The sequence below is a fragment of the Prionailurus viverrinus genome, chromosome A1, assembly GCF_022837055.1.
Source record: "Prionailurus viverrinus isolate Anna chromosome A1, UM_Priviv_1.0, whole genome shotgun sequence".
NCBI classification, from domain to species: Eukaryota; Metazoa; Chordata; class Mammalia; order Carnivora; family Felidae; genus Prionailurus; species Prionailurus viverrinus.
The window spans coordinates 32,090,123-32,117,273 of record NC_062561.1 but is presented as its reverse complement, the minus strand read 5'-3'; the positions used below and the strand labels follow the sequence as shown (position 1 = coordinate 32,117,273).

At 33.2% G+C, this 27,151-nt stretch overlaps 1 long non-coding RNA gene and 1 other non-coding gene across 3 annotated transcripts in view; one reads left to right on the top strand and one right to left on the bottom strand.

Annotated features, from left to right (window-relative positions):
* LOC125174012 (uncharacterized) overlaps positions 1 to 27,151 on the bottom strand; it is a 422,588-nt gene that overhangs the window by 237,781 nt on the left and 157,656 nt on the right. For both annotated transcript variants that reach the window (XR_007155219.1, XR_007155220.1), the window contains exon 4: positions 17,502 to 17,555. This is a non-coding gene — a long non-coding RNA (uncharacterized LOC125174012). The remainder of the gene's footprint in view (positions 1 to 17,501; positions 17,556 to 27,151) is intronic.
* Positions 162 to 264, top strand: LOC125147404 (U6 spliceosomal RNA). Its single transcript, XR_007145174.1, has one exon. It is a non-coding gene; the product is annotated as a U6 spliceosomal RNA (small nuclear RNA).

Genomic DNA, 27,151 nt, shown 5'->3' with positions numbered 1-27,151 from the left:
TTTGGCAATTCAGAATTCAGCATGAAGCAAGGCCAAGCCACAGGTGGCTCAACAACTAAATTCTTCTTACTACTAATTTCCAAAAGGATGCAATCATTCTATTTGGTGGGCTTCCTGAAGCTCTAACATAGAAACTACTTGGAGAAAAATGACTCAAGAACTTGCTTCGGCAGCACATACACAGAAATCAGAACAACAGAGAGAAGCTTAGCTTGGCCTCTGTGAAAGAATAACATGTGAATTTATGAAGTATTCCATATCACTTATTGTTTATTAGGTTCAGAGTTTTTGTATAGTAATAATTTTTGGAAATAGTGGTGATGATTGTACAACATTATGAGTGTAATTAATGGTATGGAATTTACACTTAAAAACTGAAATGACATATATATATATATAAGTATAGGCAAATAAACTTACTAGAGCAAAATATAGTTTGTAGAGGTTCAATTATATTAAATCTTTGTTCCCCATTCTCCTTACTCTTTTACAAAAGAAAATTAAATTAATTAAAATAAAAATGTAACATTGTAATCATTCTTTCTTAATTAAAGCTGAACAACAAACACGAGAGTGATTCACACATGGAATACACTGAAAAGTAAATAACTCATCTGTATTGAAAGTCATGGTAGGACATGGGGAGTGGGGAGTTAATAAAAAGAGAAACATCATAGTCTGTAGATATTAGGATAGAGTTATGGAGGAAAGATAAGTGGGAGAAATAAGTTCCTATGGTAGATTAGATCTTGCCCAGAATTAGGTACTGAACTTCTTTAATTGTTTACCATGAGTCCTCACTGGATGATCCAGACATTGGTCATCAACTTTGTTCCCATACTGACAGTTCATTTACTTTCTTTCCTTTTCTTGCCTGTATTGCTTCTCTTCTTCTAGCAATTCCTATTTTTTTTTTTTTTTTTTGGCCAGTGGTATTTTTTTCCAGTTTCTTTTTTTTCCTGAAATCTCACAGGGTTATTGCTCAAATTTCTTGTCTATATGCAAACTGTTTTGCAGTTTAATCTGCTGGTACACTTGAAATTTGTATCTGAATCTTTTGCCATTTTGCTAGAAATGCACCCCCAACCAACTTCATTTTTCTTACTCATTAGGCTCAAGAGCCAAAATATATTATAATTCTGTATTTAAAAAAAAAGGAAGTTGGGCATGTTAACATCTTTTAATTTTTTTCTCACAAATAATAAGATGATTCTAAAACTATCCTAAAGCCAAAACTATGTTTATTAAACACACGGACTGTCTTTTGAACTGCTTCATAGAATATCAGCATGACTGTCAGAAGGTGCCATATTTAGAGTGATAATCACTCACTTCTCTCTTACCTAAATATGCAAACCTAAGTAAAGTTCATTTTATACATGCTGAATTACGTAGAACTACTACATTTTTATAATAGCAGAATGTAGTCATGGCAGCAATACAGCATTTGGAGTAAGAAAAACTAGGTTTTAGTTCACACCTTTCTGTTCTTTGTTTAGAAGATCTTTCTAACTTGACTTTTTAAAATACAATGCTGGTTTGCTGATAATATATACCCGACTTAACTCCTTTGGTTACCCTGTGAAATAACTGAAATAATATCTTAGAAATCATTCTGTAAAGTAGGGGAAATAGTTATAATTATTATTTTGGGCGTTTGGTAGTTAGGACAAATGGATACAATTTGGAGAGATTAAACCCTTCACTGAACACATGAAGAATTCATTGAAATAGGTGTACCTGGGTAGCTCAATAGGTCAAGCGTCAGATTTTGGCTCAGGTCATGATCTTGCGGTTTGTGGGTTCGAGCACCACACCAGGCTCTGGGCTGACAAGCTAGGAGCCTGGAGCTGGCTTCAGATTCTGAATCTCCCTTGCTCTCTGCTCCTTCCCCACTCATGCTATGTCTCTGTCTCTCTCAAAAATAAATAAACATTAAAAAATTTTCAAAAGAATTCATTGAAATAAAATGGAATTCATAATAAGAAACTGTCTTCAGAGTAGCACTTTTCCCCTAAACTTCCTAACTTTCACTGGTTTCTTGTCATTTTCATTTTCTACTCTAACCCCTGAAAGAAAAACAGAGATTTCCATTCATCTCCTGATAACAGGGGCTGGTTGTGTCGAGTGAAATTCATTACTGCTTTGATTTTTACAAGATGCTTTAAACTCTGTTTGAGCTGTCGTCCTCTTGCCATGTCCATTTTTTTCTGTCATCTGGATCACTCTGATGTGTACTTTGATTCCATATTCATTTCGTTGCTGCCTCTTGTACGCTAATGACATGAATGTCCATCGTGTTGAAGAAAGACTTTTTTTGGTACCTTAAGATAAACGAATGTAATGTTTTGATGCTGCACACACAGAAATAATGTACCACAGATGTAAACTTAGTTTTGATGAGGTAGAAAATTCAAATGACATTTACATGTGTAAAGATAATAAATAATTATCAAAGGGAAAAATCAAAGGCAAGAAAAGAAAAAAATGTACCATAGTTAGGAGATTTAAATCTGTATTATTCTTTTTTTCTTTCTTTTTTTTGGTAATGTTTATTTTCGAGAGTGAGAGAGACAGAGCGTAAGCGGGGCAGGGGCAGAGAGAGAGGGAGACACAGAACCCAAAGCAGGCTCCAGGCTCTGAGCTGTCAGCACAGAGTCTGAGGTGGGGCTTGGACTCATGAACAGTGAGATCATGCCCTGAGCGGAAGTTGGACGCTCAACCAACTGAGCCACCCAGGCACCCCATAAATCTGTATTTTTCTTGGTGTTGCTTATCTTAATGGTTATAGAAAACACTGCAACAGATCTCATTGTTACTATTCAGGCATTATTAAGTTGCCCCAAATTGTTTATGTCTATAAAAATTAATGTATGTATGACCTTTTTATCTGTGTGAGATATGTACCAGCAATTATCTTAATATAGGTTTTAGGATATCCAAGATGTCTGTATTTCTTATTCCTTTTATTGAGCAAGGTAAGATAATGGTGTGTTATTGTTCAAGCTGACACATTCTTATATGATGGAATTTTTCTTGAGCTTGATTGTCTAAGGCAGTAAACACAATATACTGAGCCCCTTATTTCGTGCTGAGCATAAAACATTGTATTTAGATTTCTGAGAGAGTCCCAAAGATATTCCCATAACCAGAGGAATTTTACAATGTCACAAAACATCCCCATCAACACTTGGGATTACAAAGTGTTCTTATGTGAAAGTAATTGAGATAGAAAATGATATCCCAGTGTTGCTTTAACCAACATTGTTTAATGCCAATGATTTTAACACATGCCTTCAAATGCTTATTGACTTTTTCGGTTTCCTAGTCTGTAAATTGCCTAAATATATATTCTTTATCCACTTCCTATTATAGTTTTGGTATTTTTGTTGTTAATTTGAGGAAGTTATTTATATGTTCTAGATAATAATCTATTTCTTCTATGAGACATCTGTCCTATATCTTTAAATCATGTAAATTCTATGCATTCCCAATTCTAGGGCTTTTCTTCTTTTCAAGAAACCTAAAATGCTCTAAAATGTATAGAGACTTACAAGAGTGCACAAAGAGCCTAAACAAGTTTTTAAAAAGATAAAAGTAAAATATATTATAGTATGCTACAGTTTTAAATTTTTGCATTTATAAGAACACACACAGATAAGCCAATTAAAAGAATATAGAGGTAGAAACAGACCATTTCTATTTGGCCATTTCACATACAATAAAGCATTAGCATAAATCACTGGGGAAAGATGGAGAGTTTTAGTAGATTGCAGCAGGAACCCTAGCTCTCTATACAGAGAACAAGAAACTTAATCAAACACGACATTCAAGGATGGAAACTAGATGGATTAAATATTTAATTTTGAAGGTTAAATTGTAAAGCTAATAAAGGAAAATTAAAGAAAACTTCATTGTGTCCTAAAGGCAGAAAAGAAACTTCTTGTATTAAACTTTTACAGAACAAATGACGAGGCAAATTTGATGAGTTTAGTTACACCAAACTCAAAGATTTCTCTTCATGTAAGACATTACTGTCATTTACAGTTTTATTCATTACCAATATAGAATGAAAAATATATTTTTAAAAAGTGATACCAGTAATAAAAACAAAAATACAGTGTCTAGAACTAAAGATGTGAAAGAAATTTATGTAAGGATAAACTCTATTGTAAAGACTTTTTTCTTTCCATCTTGAACTGTAGATTAATCTCAATGAAATTCACAATTTTGTGAGTAGGGGTCAATAAGCCCTTTCCAATGAACCTATACCAAAGAATATATAAATTCCTTATGTAAAGAATAAAGGATGATAACTCATGCCCCAAATTATTAAGATTTATAATGAGGCTAAAGTTTTAAAAACAGCATATATTGGGACAGGGATAGTAAAATGGGCTAATTCAAGAGAGTGATGGTCCTAGAAACTACCCCACACACATACAGAAATGTGATCACTGAGACAAGCGGAGTGACCAAAAGAGAAATGGGGAAATTTACTATAATCTTCAAAATAAATTCTATTTTTTTTATAGTACACAACACTTTGCTTGGTAATTGGTAGATATAGCTAAGCAAGAATTCAGTAACCAATGGAGGCAGTCTGTGGTTCATCAGGAATACAATTATTAAATTGCTATTTTTATCAACAAACTGGTACTACAACATCTGTTTAAGTTTTATTTCTTCAAATAACCTCCAAGAATGAAGAAAAGATTGAGGTACTGCTGATAAACTCTTATTCTGTTTATTTCTTCATTTGTATGAAAGGCAACACATTATCAGCCATGTGTAATGTGGGTCATGTGTGTCAAAAGGACTTGCTAATTTCCAGGCTACTCTTTTCTTTGTGCCTTTTGTTAAGTGGATTTTCTTTGGATAAAACCCCTTTTGTGATCAGACAAGGGACCCTTATATTACATGATGAGCTAGATGTATTAAGACTGCATATTCTACTTCCTTATCAGAGTGCCAAATTCTGGACACCTTATGATTGTATATTAATATGAAATGATAGTGCTATTCCCAGTTCTAAGCAACAGGAAAACAATGGAAAAGCAAAACAAAACCCAAATCACTGCGTACATGGGTTAATATTCTAGTTGGTAAATGGTAGTCAAGCTAAATAAAAGTGACAGTTATCTAGTACTACTGCATAATCAATTATGTCAAAGAGTAAACAACTTAAAACACGTATTATCTCACAGTTTCTGAGGGTCCCAAACCCAGGTGCAGCTCCTTAGGGTGCTTCTAGTTCAGGGTCTCTCATAGCCTGCTGTCAACATTTCATGCAGAGCTGCAGTCAGAAGCTTCACTAACAGGCTCCCTCACATGTCTATTGGCTGTTGTTTGGAGACATCATTCTTTGCCATATGATCCTGACCATAGGGTTACTTATTAAATAGTAGCAGCTTCTTTTCCCCAAAGAGAGAGTTGGAAGCCATCATTTTTTTTTGTTTTGTTTTTTTGAAACCTAATCTCAGAAGTGGCAACCTGCCATTAGGTCATATTGTCCTTGTTAGAAATGTGTCAATGAGTCTTACCCACATTTAAAGAAGAGGAAATTGCACAGGGGCATGAATACTAGGAGATGGGGAACATTTGGGAACCATTTTAGAGGCTGCTTCCTATACTAAGTAAACATAGTGATAAGGGCCAAGAGGAAAATAATGCAGAGAAGTAGATAATAAGTTTTAGGGGGAAAAGCTGAAATTTTAGATAGGATGAGAAAACTGCACTTTGAAAAAAGTGAGGGTGTGTGACGTAAATGAATATGTGAGGCAAGACCATTGCAGACTAAGAAAATGGCAAAAAAAAAAAAAAGAGAGAGATCCTGATATTTAAAAAATCAGTAATAACAGAAATTAACACTTAGTGAGAAATTTTAAATTGGCTGTCTCATTCATTACACTGGGATAACAGACAAGGCCAGCTCAAAGTTAACATGAAACAATCTGTCTCTGAGGATATGCTGCAGCTGTGAAGTGTCATAACAACCACCTTCTTTAGTGACTACTGATTTCTTAATCACTGAGCAACTTTGTGCCCTGAAAATTATGCCAGCAGAAATGTGGTTTGAAAGCATGTCACTAAGAAAATAAAACAAAACAAAACAAAACAAAACCCATGCTATTCTTGCTTGGGTATCTAAGTCATTTTGATACAGAGGAGCAGCCTCAATTTTTAATCCAGGTGCAGAGATATAGATAATGGTTTTCTGGACACAACATTCCACATTTAAATTCACTTTGTAGTTTCCATAGAAACATAATCCTGGGTCCACTTTTCAAACCAGATCTCATGTTGACCCCTTTACAGAAAGCCCAGCTTTGTTTTTAGCCTATCGAAACAATACTTCATTTAGATTTCACCTAAATGCCACGTATCCCAAATCTTATAGTAACCTTCTCTTTTTTCTTTGTGGAAAAATTGCATGGTTCCATCAGTGTACAGTTTTTCTCACTGAGATAGGTTTATAAACCTGACCTTATGGCACTATAACTTGTCCCTATTGGTCTTAGATTGATTGGGCTGGCAAATTAAGGAGTGTTAAGAGAATGAAGGGAAGACAGTAGTACAGGAGGACGGAGAAATATATTTTCCCTCCCTTAGGGTAATAAAGGCTCTGCTCAAACAGGGGATACTATTATATCACTGGCATTGCATAGCTAATATCACTTAATTTCATTGAAGACAACTGGACAAATTGGAAAAGCATGGTTGGAGATACACTGGATGAATGGATGATAAAACAGAAAGTGAATATTCTGCCTTGGATACATAGTGGGATTAGAATTAATTTAATATATTATTTGCTTTCCAGGGAAAGATTCTACACTGTCCTATTTGGGAACCAGGGTAATTAACTAAGAAGCAATTTTAAGCAGTAAGTAGTATCTTGAAAGCAGCTGAAGGAGCTAAGAGTAGGATAATCAGGATAGGCTTCTGTTCTTTTCTTCCAAAGGGGATAACTAAGCCATGGCTGAGAAAAATTGGTAACAGCAGGTAGAAATATTCAATGTTGAGTGCGGATGGGGCATATCTGGATGTGAGTAATTTTTCTGGTAGCTTGTCTTTGCTCTGGTTTCCTGATTGGATAAAGCTAATCTATTACTGACTATGAGAACATGGGCTGTCCAACCCCCTACAGGGACCAAGCAACAGTTTGAGGTAAGGGTGTCTATAGAGGAAATTGAAACTTGCTCTTAGGAGCTCTGTTTCAAAGTATAACCTTTTGAGAGGTTGAGGTGGGGCAGAGCATGTTAGCAAGTCCACTTGGAAGCTTGGAAGCATACTTTAGCCATATCTTCCCACCTAAAATTTACCAATAATAAAACATTTCATAGTAATTAGTATTCCATTTATTTGGTTACTGTGCCTACCTCTAAATTAATTTTGAATTTGTGTGGGAAGCACATTATGGGTTGACATTAGAAGTCCCAACAGTCTAATCTATTTTTCTATTCCTCATCTTATCCAAACATCTGGAAAATGTTATCTGCATTTGCTATTTCCACTTCCTCATTTTGCTAGTAACATATTCCAATTGGCTTTCATTACCAAAAGTGTACTGAACCCTTTTTAAAGTTTACAATTATCTTCATGTTGCTAAAATGTGTTATCCAAACTCTTAGCATTTGAAGAATTTGACAATTCTCTCCTTCATGATATACTTTCTTTCCTTAGCCTCTATACCTCATCAACGTATCTCAGTTTCTTTTACTTATATGTCCTCCTTTACCCAACCTTCAAAATCTAAAATCTGAGGTCCTCAGATTTGGCTCTCAGATCTTTTTTTCTTCTATACGCCCTAAACTCATCTAGTCTTATAATCTTAATCTTGAATGCACTTCACACACACACACACACACACACACACACACACACACCATAGTTGTTAAGATATTTTATCCAGACATGATGTTTCATAAGCTCCTTCAGACCCAAAATCAAATAAGCTTCTATTTGTTATCTTTATCTAGATAACTAACAAGTACCTCAGATTTATGATTTTTAAACTTAACCATCTTCATCCCCTCCAAAGTTGTTCATATTTTAATTATCCGTTTCATATTGTGTCCAATAATTGTGTCCCAGTCCATTCAGATCCTCCAATACAAACCTAAATTTTCTTTTCTTGTGGTTACCTGTCCCACTACCCCTGATACATACTGAAATCCATGTATAGAGATTTTATTAATTTACTTCAAACTGTCATCATCTCTGTCTTGAAAAAATGTAATAAACACCTGTCAGATCTCTCTTCAATGATTCTTATTTCCCTCCCAACAATGCTTTTCACTGGGTTCAAATATTTCTTTTTTTTTTTTTTTAATTTTTTTTTTCAACGTTTATTTATTTTTGGGACAGAGAGAGACAGAGCATGAACGGGGGAGGGGCAGACAGAGAGGGAGACACAGAATCGGAAACAGGCTCCAGGCTCTGAGCCATCAGCCCAGAGCCCGACGCGGGGCTCGAACTCACGGACCGCGAGATCGTGACCTGGCTGAAGTCGGACACTTAACCGACTGCGCCACCCAGGCGCCCCGTAAATATTTCTAATCCAGTATGATCAAGTTTCTATTCATATTGTAAATATTTTTTAATTATTTTTTTAATGTTTATTCATTTTTGATACAGAGCGAGACAGAGCATGAACAGGGGAGGGGCAGAGAGAGAGGGAGACACAGAATCTGAAGCAGGCTCCAGGCTCTGAGCTGTCAGCACACAGGCCGACGCGGGGCTCGAACTCATGGACAGTGATATCATGACTTGAGCCGAAGTCGGATGCTTAACAGACTGAGTCACCTAGGCACCCCGTACTGTAAATCTTTAAAGCCTCCCCTTTTTAATCACCATCAATGTTTTCATAAATCAAAGTGATCTTCCAAAAAGAGAAGTAAGTCATGCCATTCTTTACTCAAAATCATCCATAAATTCCCATTAGGAAGGGGCACTTTTTGGCAATTTTAGCACTGACCCTACAGATCTTCATAAAAGGATCCAAATTATCTTTCCGTTCTCAGTTTCACCATCAACTTAATCTATACCCTATGCTTCAGAAACTGGACTACTCACCATTGCCACAAATGAGTTTTTTCTAATACTGTTTCTTGAAATCTCTGTGCTCCTATGTCAATGAGAAAATATCTAAACCAAATGCTTCAAAGTCTAACTCAAATGATACCTCTCCAATAAAGACTTCTTCCTCTTTGTTCTTTCATGACCTCCTTTGTGGATACCCTTCACAGCACATCCAATTCATAAATGGATGAGTATGTATCTACCTTTTCTCTTTATTTTGGACTCTTGGGAGTTCTAAGATTAATATACATATCTCCAGGTCTTAGCAGAATGCCTGGTCCAAAGTGAATATTTTGGAACTGGGGACTGAATCACATTGAGATAAGACTGATTATCAATGAATTAGTGATTCATAAAATTGGGCAATTTAGCCTTGAGATTTTCTACTCATTAAATGCCATTGTGAACTACTTCTTTTTTAATTTTGAGTGTTCATGCTTCAAAATGCTGATGTTGTAAATAAGTAACAAAAATATATTTCACCCCATAGGTTAGACAACAACTATGAAATCATTTTCACAAGGATTTTTGAATGTATTCAACAGTGTAGCTATCTAGCTATCATTAGTATAGAGAACATTTGAAATAGGGCTATATATTTCTTTTATAGGCAAAATATATTGACATTTGGGAATTAGTCTCTGCTACTCAGTATCATGATAAAATCACAAGTGAGGTCAACTTATACATAAATAAGACATAGATTTCTTAGAATTCATGAAGTACATCCTATTGTTAATATTAATATCATTATTATTAGTCCCGATAGAATTTCAAAGCACATCACTTAGCCTCCAGCATGCAGTTGATAAACAAACCTAACATACTTTGTTTCCACTGACCACAAATTTCCATACCCTAGTTCTGTACAGAATGAACAGAAATTGCACATCTCTTACTCCTTGCCTAAAAAAAAAAAAACTGGGTTTAATTAAGAACTGGTAGGAATAACTCTATACCGCATGAGCAGGGTAGCATTCATAGGTTGCACAACTATGACTTCAGTAATGAAATGAAACAATTATAAAAACAAGTAAATATGCATTTATGCCTTTAAAAGTTTAATAATGAAAATATGACGCTCTAGGGTGATCCACAAGAAAGGAGTTAGAAAGGTGAGATTTCCCCAGGCACTAAATGGCCTGAGGGCTGATTTACAATATGTCACTTAATCCATTATCCCTGAAGTGCCTTACTGCTTAATCATGTGATGGTCTCAGTCTGTGTGGCACACAGCTTATTGACAAACAAGCTCATGCTGTTTGATTATACATTTTCCCTCACCTTGTCTTTATTTTATATTTTTGTAATCTCCCTTATCCCAATATATGTGACTTAACCCTCACATCTACATCCACAATCCCCCCCCCCCCCCCCACAATGTGATTTTCCATAAGGCTTGGTCAAAATATGACTTGTAAGGGATATTTTGAATATATATTTTTAATACTGAGCTGAATCCTGAGGAAAAAAAAAAGTAAGAAAACTCTCCTCCACAAGGATTTCATTCAGCCCACTTTTAAACTTGATCCATAATTTGATCGAATGCTCTTGGGCACTATTAAATAGTAATAATGAACTTCACCTAAAGCCCTTAGTAATTTTGTTCCACATTTCCTTCTCTAATTATCCACTATTCCCTATTTATTATTACTTCATTCTCTGCCTTGAGGCTGTCTAAAAATACTAAGAATGATAAATTAAACAATACATTTGGCACCAACTTAACCTGTGGGGAGGGTTATAATTTAATGGGTTGTCTTCTGAATTAATTATTTCTGAATTATTTAATTGCAGTTTCTAAACAAATTTCTTAGAATAGGTGACATTCGAACTTGCAGTATATTTCTAATAAAATTATTATGACAAAATCACAGATATATCATAATTATCTATTAAGCTAAATTTTACAGTAATTTCATTATACATCTTATAGAGATTTACCGGTTATATTTTTACTAAAAGCATGTCTTCTGTAGAAGTTAACAATATTTTTGTTAGTAACTCACCAGTGCAGACATTAAATTATTGGAATTTTGAAGCCAATGCCTTTTTCCCACTAAGTGACAATAATTATTGACTTAGTTTTTAGTTTAATTACTACTTTAGTGAACTTACTGGTACATTGTACACGGTTTACTTACCCCTATCAAGTCTCATTAAAGTTCTGTGATAACCAGGCCCCCTAAGTGGCTCAGCTGGTTAAGCGTCTGACTTAGGCTCAGGCCATGATCTTGCAGTTTGTGAGTTTAAGCCCTGTGTTGGGCTCTGTGCTGACAGCTCACAGCCTATAGCCCACTTAGGATTCTATGTCGCCCTCTCTCTCTGCCTCTCTTTCTCTTTCTGTCTCTCCCTCCCCCCCCCTCACTCCTTCAAAAAACAAGTAAACATTAAAATGTTTTTAATTTTACAAAAAAATTCTGCTACTGTTATTGTGATAACCAATTTCTTATTCTCTGAGCCATCACCTCCACACTTTATGTGGAAAAGTTCTCATTTAGAAGAATCCACATTGCAAAAATGGCAACCATGCTATTTGCGGTGTGAGATTTAACCCATGTTGCATGATGTCTTTTAGTTTTCCTCTTGCAGAAGCAGAACTCTTATGGAAGTTTCCTCCATAAACAAAAACTCCTCAACCATTTATCAGTAGCAGCAGGTCCAGATGAAGTGAAATAGCTCATCTGGTCTTAACCTCTGGAATTTTCCCAAATTAATTACCTACTACATCCAGCCCACAAAAGCCTTCTCAAATTTCATGTATGAATGGCTGCAGTGGTGATCCAAAGCTCTTTACAACCTCCTGTAATACTTTGAACTGCTGGACAGCTGTTTTTTAATGCTTTAAAAGGCTCAGTGGTAGAAAGAAAGTTTTCACTGAGTGCTAAGATATTATTCAACTGTAAACTCTTAAATTTCAAGTATATCGCATCCTTTAATATATAGTATTCTTTTATATATTATTTAATATTAACTATAAGAAATAGACTAAGTTCATTATGTGCTGTTAATCATGGACTAATTTATTCTTATACCTACAATAATATAGCTTCTGCATCTCTCAAAAATACTGATGATATAACTGTCTCAGAAAAAAATATTTAGGAAAGAAAAGGCATTTCAAAAGGAAAGTGGAATCTCATACGGTACAGATTATGAATACAAACTGTCATAAGACTTTGGAATACTACTTGACTTTATCTATTAAATTTAAACATGCATGGACCCAATGAGTAGCAACTTCCTAAATGGGTATACAACTGCACCTACAGAATTAGGCAAGAATATTCACAGAAAAAATTGTGTAAAATCCCCACAACGGTAATAAAGATGAACAGTAAATTGGGAATATATAATACTATGTTACTTGACCACAGTCGTGTTTGCACAAATGTGTTTACTCTGCCCATTCAACTGTACACTTATGATCTGTGCACTCTTCTATATGTCTGTAGTGCTTCAATTAAAATGGTAAAAATTTTTAATTTGACATATTAAAACACAGACTTTAAATATTAATATCTATATTTCTGGACCATTATCATCATCATTCCCTCAGTTACCTACCTTATAGACTGTAATTTGATTCATCCCTTTCCCACATTTCCTAATCCAAACTGTCATGAATTATTTAATTTATGGTCTTGAAATATGTTTTACAATTGTCCTTAATATGATCCAATTTGGTCTTCATGGCCATTGTTATTCTCCAAGTGGAGATTCTCCCCAATTCAAGCTTAAACAATTGAACTCCCTCAGACTGATCTTACTAATTTAAATTTTTTAATCTGTCATAAATAATTTTTTTGAGCTCCTACTTTTGGCATTTGACACTTATGATCAAGTAGTTTCTTTAGTGACTTTGATCACCTACTAGAGATTGATTAAACTATCTTGATAGCTTTGCTTTGTAGATCCTTCATTTTCTGACCCTCATAATTTGATTATTATTTACCCAGGTTTTCTGTACAAAGTGTCTTCTTTGGAAAAACTTCAATCCTCTATATTTTATGGAAAATGTATTCTTATGGCAGTTACTTTCTTAGTCTAGATGTTCTTCTATTTTCTGGGATTTTTTTTTTTTTATTTATCTACAGTTCAATGATTCTCCAATTGTATCATTGTTTCAGTTATTTCTTAAAGTTTTCTTTGATTACACCAGATTGACTGATCTCCTTTCCTTTGTAATATTTCTACCATTCCTACAGAAAGCACAGTATAATGATAATTACATTCCCATTTATTTCTAAATATTTTATTAATATTATGTCTCAGGGTTTGCACATAATAATACACATATGGAAATGCATAGAAAACCTCAATACCCTGTTCTCCAGAATCTCATAATCATGTAGAGATAAAGTTAAGGAAACACATAGTGAAAGTATCACGGAGTGTTAAACCTTGTAATATTTTTTAATATTAAGGGAACAGAGGCCAGAAAGCATTAAGAAATTTCTTGGAAAAAGCACTGTGGGCTTCAAAGAGGGCACTATGAACTGGATTTAGTAGGCAAAGATAAGAAGGTTTCCATTTGTTTGTGTGACAGATGCTGAAGTCGCTAAAGTTAATATGTGGTGATTTAATTTCCACATGTATTTGGCAAGATTTTGATTACTGTATTTTTACCTAATCATTTTTTATATTTTCCACAATGTTTTGGGATATTTTTAAGCACAGTAGGTACTCAATAGATTTTTTATGGATTATATATATTGTAGTGTTTATAAATTCAGACTTAAAAAAAATAAATGGCAACTTAAAAGTCAGGCATACTCTATTTCTGGTTCTTTACCTGAATGCCTTTAAATTCCCTTAAATAGAGATAATAACATTACATATACAGGACATATATAACAATTATATGTATAATATCATACACATAAACTATTATATATATATATTTTTTTCAATGTTTATTTACATTTTGAGAGAGAGAAAAAAACAGGGGAGGGGCAGAGAGAAAGACAGAGGATCCAAAGTGGACTCTGTGCTGACAGCAGAGAGCTCTACATAGGGCTCGAATCCACGAGCCATAAGATCATGACCTGAGCCAAAGTCAGATGCTTAACCGACTGAGCCACCCAGGAGCCCCCAAACTATTATATATTTATTTTTATATATACACTAATATTAAATATTAATAAACCATATGAATGCAGGTTTTAGTAGTTGCTTTGATATATTTTTTGCATTCCATTACATATATAAATATAAATATATGACATTGTAAAGATATAATTTCCCTTAATCTGATCCAATTAAATGAGAAATTGTATGTCAAAGAATTAACACTGTACCTAACAAATAGCAAGTCAACCAAAGATTATTGTTGTCAATACTTTAAAGGGTTATTTGCTCGGTATATTTATTCTATTTTCTATTTAGATTAGTAGTAAAATCTAACTTTGAATACACTACAAATACAGAGAGCATGAGGAGAGGTTCAAAGCTTTTAATTAATTCTTTTCTACTTCCATTTGGCCACTCCCTTCTCTCTCTCTCTCCCTCTCTCTCTCTCTCTCTTTTTTTAAACCAAAGCGAGAGTTTGCTAACTCTTAAGCCTTAGCACAATTGATGGAGCTAAAATGACAATGAGTGGCTGATACCAGCAGGAATAAGCAGCATAGGCTTGTAAATTATGTGTGTACAAGGCAAGTGTTATAAAACCACAAAGTACATGGATTCTTTTTTGAGAATTTTTGAAAGAGATAAGGTTTAAACTGCCCTTAAAATGTAGGAAGAAATTTAATAGTAGAAGAAAATTAAGAGATAGATAACCTATTTTTATCTAAAAGATTTATGCTTATATTCCCATGGGAGGAAAAGATTAATTATTCATAAATAAATTGTATTATATTTCTTTCATGTTCTATTAAAAACATATATTTTTATCCCTTATGGAAATACTAATGTCCTATATTTTAAACATGAAAAATCTTATTGTGCTTATTAAATTTACCACTGTGCTGAACATATTTTAAATACCCATAAAATATTTTATAAGACACATATATCACAAGAACATTTTATACTATTTTAAAAAACTGAAAATTCACTTGCAACAGATCATGGCTAGGGGGTTTATAGACTTGCATGTCTTTCAGTTTCTTTAAATTACTAGTGAATTTGGGGTCCCTGAGATAAATTTGTGAGGTAAAGTATAAAAAGTCAACATAAAAGATAAAAACACTTGCTTAAAAACCTATTTTAACTATTTTTTTTCATGAAAATTAATAAGTTAATGACATTTAAATGCAAAAAAGACCTTTCAAATTAAGTAAATGTATATAAACACCTTTCAGGTGACAGAAATTTCCAATGCACATGCATTTTTGTATAGTATAATTTAAATTGGTTTTCACTAACAAAATAAGAAAATAACAGTGTGGCATTTGCAGATAACTATGCCTGAGTTGCTGTGTTAATTTTGAAAAGATATTCATAATTGTTTTATGTTAATTGTGTTTGAAATAGCATCCATGAAATTACAGTTTTATATTTATTTATTGTACAATTTTCTAAAATTATTTTTAGTCAGAGCCACCTAGCGTGTAAATAATGCCCTAAAATTTAAATCTATAGAAACAAATCACGTTCCTACCACTTTATTTATTTCTAAGTAGCATCTTATCTGCATGCATAATAAAAGTTGCTGCTTTTTCCCCAAATTTAACAGTCAATTAACTATATGAATGCAGGTTTGGGTAGCAGTTGTTTTGATGTATTATTTTGAATTCCATTTTACAAGAATACAAATAACATATATATGCTTTAATTCATAACCCTAAGTAGTCATAAATGGTATTTCATAAATATAATGTGTACTGTTAGTACCAAATCTACAGAAAGGGAGACAATTTATAAATAGCATGTGCTGTTATGAAAGTAGAAAAATGATAAAACGTAATTTTCTTTTAAAGTTAGTTCATTATATTAGAATTTGTTTCTTTTAAAAAACACTGGAATTTCATTTTCATTTCGAGATCAGGACATAAAGCCTACTATATTTTTTATTCAATGTCTGTGTTTTGTTTTCATTATCACGTGTCACACACCTGACATGTATACATAAATGGAATGAATGACCCAGCCAATTGTTTTTTTTCTGAAACATTATTTTAAATGGGAACCTCAAAGCCACAAATAACTTTGTACATTGACATATTTTTACGACTTAAATATTATGAATATATAAATAATTCTATAGTAATCCACATTTCATGTGAATTTATTTGAAAAATAAAATTGAAAATTTATTTTCCTCTTTACTATTGTATACATGGAAATCCACACAACATACCCATACATGCATAAATATTTATGATCCATGTGTACAGAATATAAGGTTAGATAAACATTAATGGTAATTATATTCATATTGAGCTAAGTGACATGTGTGTGTGCCTGTGAGTGCAAAATCTTTCACAAATTTGGAAACTGAGCATATCTAGATTTTTCATCCAAGCAAGCTTTGGCATTTATTAGCTGGCTCAACAAAGAAATATATTTTAAACACTCTTATCCTCAGTTGCTTAACATAAAAAATGAAGTTAGTGTTGTTGGGAGGATAAATAAAATCAAATACGTAAAATGCTATGGAGGCAGTTGAATATGGCATTATTGCTCAATAATTTGTATAGCCATAAATATTTAAAATGTTAAACTCTATGGCTGGATGCAATATAAACTATTTCAAATTGATATATTAATTTCCTAAATGTTTAATATCTAAATACAAGATACAAGAAATACAAAGAAAACTGTTTACTTCAAAATAGATATATATGTAAATTTTAAACTTGTGTGCCTTTTATACATTTATATAATCAACCAAAATGTCCTTAACAATCATTTTTATAGAGATAGAGTAAATAGATAATAAAATTAAGATGACTTTTATGAATGCTTCATGTGTGCTAATCATAAGGCTCTTTCAAAAAACAGAGATGACATTTCTTGGGAAAATCGTTTAACATAGTTGTACTTCTTTACATTATGAACCAAAGTTTACCTCTCTTTATTTTGTAGTATAATGTATAACCAGAGAGTTTCTATTTGCCTTGATTAGATAAGTGTAGTTTCTTAGAGCTGAACAAATATGATAAATTTTGAAAATCACAAACACACCAAGTTTATAAGTCATGGCACTTTATGTTTACCTTTGAAACCAAGCTCTGTGCCACTGTCATAATATTTGTCTTTTAGAGTATCAATGCAATTTATGTTTTGTGTAGATTAAAAAATGTAGAGCAAAACAAAAATGTGTATATATGATATCCAATTTTTTTATATCTCAAATCTTTATAGTCCTCATCATCTGTATTACCCTCATGTGTTAGTTCCAGTCCCCATTATCTCAATGCAGGTGAGAACTTACATTAAAGAGACAAATGCATAGTTACTAAGGTTCTTACCTGAAATTCAAAGTCAACTTTCTCTCCACTACACCATTCTCAAGATGCTGCAAACTAATGAGAAAGAAAATACTGGTAAATAAATATGCATTACACACGATTGGCTGTGATACATTTCTAACAAGAGTGCAGAAAAGTATTTTTTTAAGACTGAATGGAGGGAGAAATTGCATATGAAGTGCAACACAGACACACACACAAAAACATTATTAAGGTGTCATTTTAATAATGAACCCAAATGATTGTAAAGAAGGGTTATTTTCATTGTTGACTAGGAAGTATTTTAAACACTTTAAAACCATTTCTTCTAAAAATCCTTATCAGTTGATTCCTTCTCTGAAATTCAGGGCAACTAAAAGAAAAACTGTTTTTGTCTAACTCTTGAAAGAAACACTTACACTTCTTATGGTCAAACCCTTCCCCCTACTGCAATAGCCTCTTTCCATCCCTTGCAATATCACTTTGAATAAAGTTTGTCCATACTAAGTGCAGACTTGTTTTTTCTTTAACATCACATTTGAATGAGATCAAAATTCTTGACCAGAAAAATATCCATGGAGAGAGATCCATCACTACTTTGTTATGTTACATTTTTGTCTTCTGTGTATAATTTCAAGAGGAAAACAGAAAATGTTTAGGAGATCAGTCTCTTGAAGAAATAAAAATGTATGTTATAAATAAAATAACACAGAAAATAATTCATTATAATAAGGGCACTACAAAGTCAAAACAGAAGTTACTTTCCTTTACATTTAAATGGAAATACTAATTATTACTTCATGAGAAGCATACGTATGTAACACATGCACATGTCTGGCCCTCTATATACATGCCAATGCCAAGGCAGCTCAAGGAGTGGTAGAATAGAAAAATATTTTGATTATGGACTAGTTAGCCTGCGAAAGTAAATCTGAGACAAATTTATAATAATAGGAAATAAAACTCAGGCATATCCCCAAGAAAATGCTAGCTAAGTGAAGTAGCAAAAGCAAGGAGTACATAAGGTTATAATTGAAAAATTAGTCAAGTTATATACAAGATCAAAAATAAAACAGATTTAACTTGCTTAGGTGATTTTTTCTATGCCTTAAAATAAGTCTATAATATTATGCTCAAATTTTTCTTGGTTTGTACTCTGTACTCTTATTTCAAAACTAGGGTTTATCATTCTTGTTTCAAAACATAAGGGGAAAATACTGAAAATTTCAGTGTATTTTATAAATCATTTTTCTTTAAACTAAGTCTTCTGAATGTTTTAATCTCCTATTTCCAGAAATCACATTTCTGTTCTTCACTGTATATCCTCTACAGAAATCAGTTACATTATCAAGAGACTTGGATTGTTTTAGCATATTACTGATTTAGGAAAACAGAATGGTTGTGATTAATTTCTACAAATGGTAATATTTACATTTATATTATGCAATTTTTCTTGGGTTCACCGACTAATCAGTATAGTATTTCATTTCAGCAACCAGAGTTCTAAATTAATTGTAGCATTGTAATGTAATAGAATACAACTTTAACGGAAGAAAGAAAAAAGCACAGGATGTCTGTTTTGTAGTAATGTTAGTGATAAGCCTCTGAGAAAAGAACATGCATTTCATACTACCTTAACTTTACTACTGCATGTTCTATATGCACTGAGGAGATGCAAGTATTTGTGGCTCGGCAAAGGTACATTAAAGTTATGTTGTGATTTACAGAGTTGGTTCCATTCTACTCCGTAAATTACTCTATGACTGATCCTTTTTTCTTACCCACACATATGTGATTTGTATTGTATACTGCTTTTATATTTGAGCGTTACTTACATTCCCTAGTTACCAACACTTTATTATATTCAAAAATGTTTATATATTTTGAGAGCGAGGGAGAGGGAGTGAGCAGGGAAGGTGCAGAGAGAAAAGGAGTGAGAGAATCCCAAGCAGGCTCTGCACCCAGAGTGGAGCTGAATGTGGGGTTTGATCTCACGACCGAGAGATCATGACCTGAACTGAGATCCAGAGTCGGTCGCTTAACCAACTGAGCCACCCAGGAGACTCCCTAGTTCCCAACATTTTAAAGTAATCATATATTCACATTTATTCCATAATCATTCATCTGGAAATGCTGATATTATTGCATTACTTACTATTAATGCTTTTATGGAAATATGTTAAATGAATTTCCTTTAAATACAGCATAAATACAGGTGAAGAAAATTTCATGAAGAAATTCACACCCAAATTTATCACTGAATTATTTATCAGGAAATGCTCACTAGTCCATCAGCTGATGCTAAGGATGGTTACTAAACCCCACATACAAAATCCACTTATCCCATTACTTCTACTTCACTATATTTGTTGTTTCCAAGCTAGCAGACCATGATTTCATTTCCCAGGGAACAAGAATCTTTTTCTAGGGAGGCTTCTAAACTCCAGCAAGTCTCATCAGAAAACTGATAATCAATGAAGTGTGTACACATAAAATCTCCAAAGAATTCTGATAAAGTGGTGCATTTTTATAGCTTGCCTGTCTTCACAGAAGCTTTACGAATGAAGCCAATTGCTTTCTCCGCTGGGAATTCTAGATGGTAGAGATCAAGGGAGAGGCTAATATTTACCATTTCACAAATTAAAGACTACATGGCAAGTTTAGTGTCAGACAGCTTTAATTATTTTTTCCCTGCTTTGTAGTTTGGATAGTTTAATCCGGGTTTCCCTGCAGCTGACAACTTGGAGTGAAAAACCAAGCAGAATGACAGCGTTTGCTGAGGCAGATAATGTAGCTCAAAAAATGCAGACTATTTTCTGGGATGCCAGACAATGTTTTGCATCCCTTTAGCTACCCAACTGAGTGAAAATTCCAATATTCATTTAATGCAGAGAGCATGGGTAATGATACGGTTTTCTGCACATTTGATTGAGCTAGAAAAAATGTAAAAATAACTTGACATAAAATATACAATATTTGCTAAAATTATATCACTTATCCTGAAGTTAAAGTGTATACAAAGAATCAATGTATATTTTGAAGTACTCATAAATCATTATTTGTACATCACATGAAATTTATAGACTGTTTTAATGCATTCCTATTTTTATTTTTATTTTTTTACAAATAATATTGTAGACAGTATAGGAATGTGAAAAAATCAGGGTGGTGTTCTTCTGATGCTAGAAAGAATTTTAAAAGCTTTCAATTCTAATTGAGTATTGTACATTTTCAAGTTTAAAGGACTAATTATTTAAAAACCTGAAGCAGCCCCATTAGGAACATACCATTCTTGTAACAGAGGGAAACTGTAAGAGGTGTTTGGTTTGGAAATTCATTTTCCTATTCTTTTCTAGTAGTCTCTAATTAGACCCGTTATGAGCCATGAGTTAGAGTCCTGATCTTTGAATTCATACTTGTATTTTTTTCAGTATATATTTGCACTAATTCATGAAATTTTCCCTGAGGAAAATGGTTATGATCTATTGAGGTTATTCATTTCTTATTGAATCTCCAGTATCTAATATAATGTACTTATTTCTGGATGTGCTGTTTATTCAATCAATCATTCAGTCAGTCACGCATTTATTCATTCATTGATCAACCTATCAGTCAGTGGATAATTATTGATTACCAATTATGTGTCATGCTGCATATTAAACCTTGAGGATTCAAATACAAATTAAAATTAGCCACTGCCCTAGAGGAGCGTATTGTGAAGTAATTGCTACTCATCTTAAAGTCCTTATTGATTTACTTTCAAAGCAAACAACAGAGTTTTTAACAAGACTTACAGTATTAGTCAGCTTTACTGTAGTAAGAAGTCTTGTTGGCTTAACAATAAAGTTTTATTCCTTGCTTATGTATAAGCTAAGGGCTCTACTTCTGTTCCATGTTCCATTTTCATTTCAGGATCCAGGAGATTCCTGAATAAAGAGGCCACTTCATTTTGGATTATGACATTAATGCGGTAGAGAGTAAATTGCCAGAGAACTGGCAGAAACACACATGGCATTTTAAGCTTCTTCTCAGAACTGGTATGAAATTACTTCCTCTCCTGTTGTATCGGCCAGAGAAGGTCATATGGAAAAGCCCGACAAGAGAGTAAGGATCAAGTCTCTGGGTCATGTGGGAATATGCAGACAAATCCGTCTGGCAAAGCAAGTAGAGGACCTGGAACAGACAAACAATCTGCCAGTTTATGTAAGGGTTTGCTCTTTATGGGGGTTTGTGATATTGATATGATATTTCATAATGGCGTTTCTAATTAGGTAGTGATCAACAATTATTTTAAAGATTCTAATCTAAGACATTTTATTCCTTAGGTAACTTTCAACCAAATCCCTCAAACCAAGTTCTCGTAGTTTGTATCATAACCACTAAACTACCAGGAGATGTAAGAACTGCAAAATAGCATCTATTATGAAAGAGCACATAAAAATTAGTAGAGAATAAGTTTTGGTATTTTGCCTGGGAAACAAGACTGATACTGCTACACATAATTCTCTCTATATTAAAAGGATCATTACACATGCTAAAATACGTGTAGCATGCTGTTATATAAAATATTGCTAAGTAAGGTACTTAACTTTTGAAAAGCAAAATGTTTATTTTTATATATAACTATATATACCTATATATATGAATAAGTTTATTCATTGGAAATTAGAGTTTCTGTCTCAGAGAAGCTTATCTTCTATATTCCTCTCAGCTAGTTAGCAGCCTAAGGAAGAGAAAAATCCTATGAACAGAAAGTTTTAGGTGAAATACAGCTGCAGGGTTGAAATTTCATTATGATTCTATTCTATTTCCATTGCCCCACAGGAACACATATACTTAATTCATCAGAGCCCCCTTATTATCTTTGCAACACCCCCAACATCCACATCCACCCCAAGCCCATTAATATGGCCAGTTATAACATTTACAAAGTGAATCAGTCTTTCAAATAGAACAGCCCTGGCAGCATGCCTCATATGCTTCTAAAACATACACAGAAAAACTGCACAGCATGATTTTTCTCAAAAGAATAACAATAGTCTCTTTATACACCTAAAATAAGAAACCTATGTTCATGCTGATACAGTTAGGTGGTTTCGATTCCCATTCATAAGGTGATGTATTGATTTGAAGATGAAATATATAACAAGTTCCTCATTTGGAAGAAGTCATCTCTACTGCCAGCTACTGTAAAATACTCTACTTTGTACAGGTAGAAGCCAGTCACTCAAAAACAATTCCAAATTAGCTTAGAAAAAAATGCAATGTACAGAAAATATTATGCTTCATTGTATACTCTCTTGACACTAACCTACATACATATATTTTTCTTTCTTTTTTTCCCCTCTTTTCAAACATCCAAATATGTTCATCCCTCTAGTGAATGAACATTAAGGTAATAATGATTGAATTTTACAAGCCCATTTACGAATACAAGTTTTTCTTATGTTATTGCCTCAGTCTTAAATAGCCTTCTCTATTTTTTCTTACATCATAACACCTCATACTAGATATATATTTTCTTTCTTGTTTTCTTTCTCCTCCTTGGATTTTTTCTCTTGCTTTTACTTAGTCTCCTGTGGTTCTTTTTCTATGCTTGTTCTTTAAATGATATTATATAACAAATATTTTTTTCAGTTTTATCCATAATGATAATACCAATAGCATAGAAAGAACTAATGCCCATGGAACACTTGCTTTAATCTTGGAAATCCCCAATGGCATTTACATGTAGTGATTCACTGACTATCCACAATAACTGCAAAAGGTAGAAATTATCATTATCTGCCAGTTACACCTGAGTGAGATAAACAATGTTAAATGAATTGTCCAAGGACATTCATCTCAGATAAAGTGTATTGGATTTCATGTCTAGAAAGCCTAACTCAAGGATAAGTTATTGTGTACAGTATACTTCTTATACCACCTGCACCCTGTATGAATATATTCTCAAATTTCCATTTCCAATTCAGATATTTCACATGAGCTCCACCTCATGTATCTAACTCTTTACAAAAATTGTCTACTCATAAAAATAGCTAAAATTCAACAGGGTGAATACTAACTTGCTTGATTTCCCTCCACCATAGCTCCTCTGTGATGTTCTCCATGTCAGAGAAACACACCACCGATCTCCCAGATGTTCTAGTCATAGACCCAACCTTGTTTCATTCATTGCTTCCAGTCCCAAAACACGTCCTATCAATGAGGTTTCCCAAATATATCTCAAATCATCTACATCTCTCAGTCTTCATGGCCACCACCACTCTTTTGCAGGGATCTAAAATATCTTCATTCATCTATCATAAGTCCATTCCATTTTCCATGATTTGACTGAGATATGTTTTAAAAATTCAAAACTGTGTCATTCCCTCTGCTTAAGACTTTTTAATGGTCCCTCACTGTATATATAAAATAAGATCCAAAAGTCTTAATGTAGTGTACAGCTTCTTCCCAAATTTTTCTCTTGGCATATCCCCAGACCCTCAATGTCACAACACTGAATTGCAGTCTTGGGTATCTTCTTCTGCACATCTTGTTTCCTCTTTTTGCCTTGCCTCCCTGTGCATTGAGATGGCTTGATATTTCTTGTAAATGTAAACTACACCTATTCTATGCAATCCCAATTCTATGTATGCACCTAAGAAAAATGAAATATATGTCCAAAAAGACTTCTATAATAACTTTTGTAGCAGCTTTAACAATAATAGGCAAAATCTAAAGATAACCAAAATGTTCACCAACATTAGAGTGATGTGGTACTTTGTCTCCAAAGATGACTGCTCAATTAATCATACCTCCTGTTACTCATTCCCTTATGTTCTCCTCTTCGTTGAGTTTTGTGTTGCTCTTATAATTTGTTTTTGATTGATGGAATATACCAATTATGAAGTTTTATGATTTCCAACACTGGTTCATAAGAAGTCTTGAGCTTCCACTTGAGTCTCTTGGAACATTCTCTCTCGATACGGTCTCTCACAGAACCCAATCATGATGCTCTGAGAAGTCCAAGCTACATGAACAGCCATCAGCTGGCACTCTGGCTGACAAACCAACTAAAAACCCAGCCAATGTCTAGCATCAACTGCCAGTCATGAGACTGAGCCATTTGGGACTTCTAGTCCCAGTGTCAATCTGACTGTGACTGCAGGAGAACCCTGAGTGATTACTGCCCAGCTGAGCCCAGTTAATCCTCAGAACTGTTAGAGATGATAATTGCTGTTTTGTGACAATTACATAGAAACAGATAACCAGAACAAAATCATAAACAAAATATTGTATACTCATGTAATACAATGCTACACTGAAATAAAAATGAGTAAAATGATGGGCAAAAGATTCTTCACACAAAATAGTACAAACAGTTTGACTCAATTAATATTAAATTAAAAAAAATACCAACTCATCTATAGGGACAAATCAGAACAGTGGCTGTTATGGCAGGTAGGAATGGGTTGGAAGTGGTCATGAGGTAGTTTTCTGGCATGATGAAAATATTCTATATCGTGATAAATGTGTTTGTTATGAGTGGTTATGTTTGTCAAAACTCAAGTTGTGCACTTAAGATATATGTGTTTCACACTATGCAAGTTGTATCTAGAAAATGATCATTAAACCAATAACAATCTTTTTATAACAACACCCACTAGTTGTTCCTAGATAAGTTATTAATAGCTGCACACTTTTCCTGTGCTATATAACAGCTATTATAATATATAAGGGAGCTATGTGTATTCTCAAGACTTTCCATTTTATCAATTTAGCACACCTTGTTCCTTAACTATTTCTCATGTGATATATTTTCAAGTTTTTTCAATACCTGTGTACCTCTGTTTAAGTTGTCATTTATCAATAAATATTACTGTCCAAAGGCTGAACATACAATTCCAAAAGAAAGAGCCATTGTGGAGCACCACAGGATTACTGTCTCATTATGCACAGAAAAATTATTATACTGATACAAACTGTGATTTGTTTCAGTTTTGTCAAATTCATGATGTCCATAGTAAATTAAAAAGAAAAACCTGAGGGTCTTTGTTTACCTGTATTAATTGCTCTCTCTCATCATCTTAATTTTCATTCTTGAAATAAGTGGCTCCTTCTACATAGCAGTTCTGAAATAATTTTTTCATGCCCACATTTGCTTACATCCCAAACCACATTTACACGCCATGCTCTGAGCTCTGTAAATATCTCTTGAATTTAACATATTGTTATGAATTCATTAAGGAAAAGGAGTAGCGTATTGGACATATTATATCTCTAGCAATCAACACCATCTTAAAATTCCCTTGTGACCAAAAATTGTTATTATTATTGTAATTTTTAGATATTCACCTAAAAGTTATAATCATCAAAATGCACCAGAATGCAAACAGACAGATTCTGGCCAGTAGGTCAAAATTCAATAAATGAAATAATAACTATAAGCAATAACCACAGGCTGTGGAACATTTCAGGTTTTATATTTTAGGAACCTGTGATCTAAAACACATGAAACATATGTACACTGGAATACTGGAATAATGAAAGCATCATAACAACACAATTCAAATTTCTTCACAGTTCCTTAAGGGGATATTGACATTATCTTCAAAAAGCCCTTCAGATAACTATGCATAAAGTCTATGAAAGACTTGTATTAAAAACACTGAAAAAAAATGTTTCCAGGAATTAAAACACATTTATCAGATTTAGATATTGCTTATTTACATTTCTATGAAATTTCATGGTAAATGACAGTTTATTTTTCTCCACATCTGATATGAATCTAGCATCATTTCTTTCATAACAGAAGTTTTGAATAACTACTTTTATATCTGTAAATATTCCCGTTTTCTTTTTGTCTTGAGAGACATTGTTCATTTCAGTGTCCTTAGGTCAGTATCCACCCCTAACACCAAATTGCATCATTTAAAAGATTAACATGAAGAGAAATATGATTTTAAAATTTTAGATAAAATATGTTTGAAAATATAAATTAAATTTTTAACTAAGAATGAGATAACGACATACCATTTGAAAGCCCAACATTAACTGAATACTACATACAGAAATACATTTTTAAAAATCTGACAAATGAAGGAAATATGTAATATAAAAATAACAAAACTGCAAGTCTCGACCATCATAATTTAATATGCATGTTATGCCTAAGTAAATAAAACAGTTTAAGCTATAAAAGACTTGCAAAACAAAGAAAAATCTGATTAAATAATTTACTTTGGCAATGTTACCTTTTCCAATGTTACCTTTTCAAAGCATTATGAACACCATAGCTCTCCAAGATCATGTAGCATAATAAAGTTTCCATGATATAATTTTACTTTAGCTTTCTTAATTCTTAATTTTGATGACATATAGGAAAAAGAAAAAAAAGAAATACAGTGGTAAAAAGGAGGGAAAGAATAGAGGGAAAAAAGCAAAGAAAAAGAAAGAAAATCCTGATGTCTGTTTACTTAGACATTTATTAAAGTCTCTACATATGTAAATTTAAAAAACAAATTAGAAACTAGACTGGTCTACAATACAGCTAATTATTCCTTCTGCTAAATTATGAGCATTTCTTGTAATCTTATATTAATTTTCATTTGAAGCCAATTATACTTCCTCTTCAAATTGTTAAGCCAGATGATTCAAAACAAGGATTTTCTAAGCTTCAGATTAACACA